Source organism: Oratosquilla oratoria, unplaced genomic scaffold, assembly GCF_046742065.1.
Source record: "Oratosquilla oratoria isolate Oo_2021 unplaced genomic scaffold, ASM4674206v1 SCAFFOLD245, whole genome shotgun sequence".
Lineage (NCBI taxonomy): Eukaryota > Metazoa > Arthropoda > Malacostraca > Stomatopoda > Squillidae > Oratosquilla > Oratosquilla oratoria.
Window position 1 is genome coordinate 113,944 of NW_027467597.1, and position 4,352 is coordinate 118,295.

Genomic DNA, 4,352 nt, shown 5'->3' on the forward strand with positions numbered 1-4,352 from the left:
GAATTACTGGGAACTGCTAAGCCGTGCTGCACGATATAGTCGACCTCTTTCTTTATTACCAGTTTCTTCAGGGGATGTAATCGGTACGGGTGTTGGTGGCTAGGAGAAGCTCCTAGATACAGTTGAATCTCATGGGACGTCAGATTACAATGGCCAGGATTGTCTCGGAACAAGGGTATGTGATTAGAAATTATTTCAGAAATCTCCTTAGCTTGGTCAGGATTCTAGTGGTTAAGGTACAAAGGTAGGTTGTTCAAGATGTCGCTGTTGTTGCCGACTGTGGGAGGATCGAAATGTGGCAACGTCGGTTCTTGGACCAGTGGGCGGTCGGTTGAAATAGGTACTTTATTGTTACAGTGATTTAGAGAAAGCAATGGTTTGACTGAATTGTCTAGTGGTACTTTGGCTAGGTATGGTTTGAGCAAGTTGACATGAACAAGTTGAGTTGTCTTGCGTCTGTCGGGGGTTTCTAGTACTTAATCACATTATGATATCTCTTTCTGAACTTTATAAGAACCATGGTATTTAGCTTGAAGAGGTTGTCCAGAGATGGAAATATACGCAAGAACCATATTTCCTTCCTTAAATTCTCTCTTACGAGATTTCTGATCAAAATTAACTTTCATTTTACTCTGCACACGCTCAAGGTTCTTCAGGGCAAAAGAATGAATTCTTGTTAGGTTACCCTTAATGGAAACAATATACTGGTTAACAGACTGTAAAGGTGATGTAGGAGAAGATATGATATGGTCCTTGATTACCTTAAGGGGTCCCCTTACCATCCTTTCATATAACAATTCAAAGGGAGAAGTGCCTAGAGCTTCAGATGGTGTTTCATGGTCCTCCTCGTAACGGAACTTACATATTCTTTAACTGGCGGGGTGGTATGCTGTAGACAGAGACTGTTTGACATTTAGTTCCTTGAGAACTTGGGTAAAGAGATTGCTGGTGAAATTGGAACCTCTATCTGATTGTATTTCCTGAGGAATACCAAAGGAAGTAAACATGTGAATTAAACACTTAACTACACTCATGGCAGAAATACTCTTTATTGGAAAAGCTTCAGGGTACCTGGTAGAGGGACAAGGAATTGTTAAAATGCATTGGTTACCCTTCTTGGCCTTGGGTAACGGGCCCACTAAATCAAACACCATGTTCCGAAAAGGTTTACCAGGTACTTTAATGGGTTGAAGGGGATACGGAAGTATAGACTCGTTCTACGAATCTAACTACCTCATTTTTCATACCAGGCCAAAAGAATTCTGACAAGAGACGTAAATAATTTTTCTTGATACCTAAATGTCCTGAGTGTCCTGCATGAGCAATCTCCATTACCTGAGTTTTCAAGTTAACAGGTAAAACAATTTGGTGACATTCTACCCAGGTATCATCATCAGAAAGGTGACGAGGTTTATACAATCTCATAAGTATCCCTTCGTGCAAATAAAAGGAGGAAGTATGCAGGATATCCTCCTTAGAAATAGCTTTGTTAAACAAGGGAGCTAAGGAAGGGTCATTCTGTTGAGCCCCTTTGATACTCTGCTCCGAAGGTAGTGTAATCAGGGTGCTTGGGGTGGTTAGAGAGGTAAGAGTTGATTGGTTAACTTTTGCTTGGGATCGTGTAATAGCACAGATTAGAAATTGGTTGGGTTGGGTTTGCTCTATGGTAGAAGTTGGGCTATATGGTAGGGGAGAAACAGAAACAATTAAAGGAGGATGGACTAGTTCTCCTGCTAGATCGTTACCTAGTATAAAATCTGCTTCAGGGACTGGTAGAGTTGCCGTTTCACTTACTCGTACGGAGACAGTATCCTTGATGAGTCCACCTTTCACGTACACCTTTGCCAGTGGTACTGAGAAAGATTTATGGAAATCCTGTATGTATACATTTTCTCCTGTATAATTACGTTGGACTCCCGGCAGTGCTGACTGAAGTAGCAATGACTGCGCTGCTCCGGTGTCTCTCACTATTCGGAGGTGGTGTCCTACATGGTCTGGATCAAGCGATACTGTTCCCATTGAACGGAAAGGCTGAAAAGGATCTACAGAATTTACAGTGGAATGGTTAAAGTAAGCTACAGATTTTATATTCTTTTGATCTACTTTACATTTTGAATCTGGGCAATTTGCAATCATGTGTCCTGTTTTCTTACAGAAGTAACAAACAGGGGAACTGGGGTTATCAATTTTATCATTTTTACTACCACTAATTGGTTTTACATTAAATTGTTGGCGGTTGCCGTCTTTCCAACATTTTTGTGGATAAATGAGAGTATTAGCCAAATTGGCTGCTTTCATAACGTCAATTTCCTCCCTGTCAACAATGTGAATTTCTTAGTGAGGTATCTTACGCACGAATTTTTCTAATGCAATCAAGTTCACTACTTTCTCAAGATTACGTGCTGATGTTGATTTAATCCACTTCTTTAATGCTCGGAGTTTGTCTGACGCAAACTCCATATAGGTCTGATAGTTAAGTTTGTTTGACCATTTCGTAGTTATTGTTATTTTCCAAATTGTTACATACTTGTAACCCTTTAGGGGACAGCTTTGGCTTAATAAGCCATATCCAATCTGCTTGAGGAATTGCAAAATGTTTACTCACTGATTCAAATTCACGAAAAAATAAGGTTGGATTCTCGTCTGAAAAGGTGGGAATAAGTTTGGTGTACTACAAGAGATCTAACATATCTGAATTTGAAACTGCTTGTCTACTTGGGGTCGATAGTTCGAGCCTTTTGATTTCGAGTTCGTGTTGTCTTTGTTCTCTTTCACGTTGCAATTCGAGTTCCTTAAGTTGTATTTCATACATTATCTTCATTTCAATTGTTTGATAACCAGGTGGTCTAATTGAACTTCCTTCGTTAGACTAATGTCTAATTTGGCTGCAACTGTTTGTTCTAAATTGTCAAATTCTCTGCCTTCGTTCTCTTCCGTTTTCTATAACTAATTCAGTTCTACTAATGTTCACAGAATAAGCTAAGTCCCATCTTGATGCTATTTCTTCCGGATATTCTTTATTTTGGGTTTTTAATTACAAGTTCTTCCACCGGGGGGTTATCAACAAAGTTTTCGATATTCAGTTCTGTCATCGCGAAATTTTTACTCGCTAACGGTTGCTACTAAACAAGGTATTGAGTGTGGTTCGCTTACGTGGTGTACCGGACAAGAATTACAAGTAGAATTATAATATTCGACTCCCACGAATGTTATAAATCTCTACGACAGAATACATTGAATCAAATCTAAGTAGGATAGAATCATCGTTCCCACACGTATTCTAAACAGATCCTACTTCAATACTCTTTCGAAATTTACAGTTGAGAGAGTTTAAGTTGGTCATGTGCAATGGGGTATTTAACGATTAACTGACAGTGATCTCTCTTAGACCGATTATTACTTAACTGGAGTATTGAGTTACAAGGTTACCGGACAGCTGGACAATTTTGACGGTTGTGGGAAGCAAGTGTAACTATTACGTCTCGCTCGTATATCTCACACCTTCTTAGGTTCTGTTCAGGTAAGAAAATCCCGATGGGCCCCCATTCTATGTTATGCCTTCCGCAAGGATATAAGTACTTTCTGTCTATTAGGGATTCGTACTTTGCGGCCTTGATGTAGTTAAGGTAAATCCAAACGGAAGGTAACACAAATAATAATTCTAATTAATGAAAAAAGTCAACAGAACAATTATAGTATATCCTTACAACAAAATTTAACCAATAGGCAATTCGTAACGTTTTATAAAACAAATATTTCCTTCACCTGAACAGAAAACCAAATCATGAGAATAACTTAAGGTACGTGTGAACAAAAGGGGGGTGGAAAGAGCGAAAGCGATGTGGGAGGGTAAGTTACGTCTTGATAAACCAACGAAAGAGTCTCTTGGGGCCGGCTGAACGCCGTATATATAAGACTAGCGAGGACGGGAGGAAAGAGAGGGAGGAACTGAGTAGAACTAGTCTGGACTTTCAGACGAGCAGTAGGGAGGGGATCAGAGGTGAGGATAGTAGGAAAACCACACGTATATAAGCAATTTATGGGACATACATAATTATACAATGAATACAAAAATTTGAATATACGGAGGATGGTGGGCCATCACAATATATATATATATATATATATATATATATATATATATATATATATATATATATATATATATGTATATATACACATACATACATACCTACGTCGGACAAACGGCGAACTTATTTTTTATTTTATTAATTTATTACGCCAAGGCGTCAGTCAGTACATGAATATACAAGTACAAAATGTTAATATAATGCATCAGATGGATACACAATCAATAGTAGTACAATGCATATGAGTCAGAGCCTCAATAA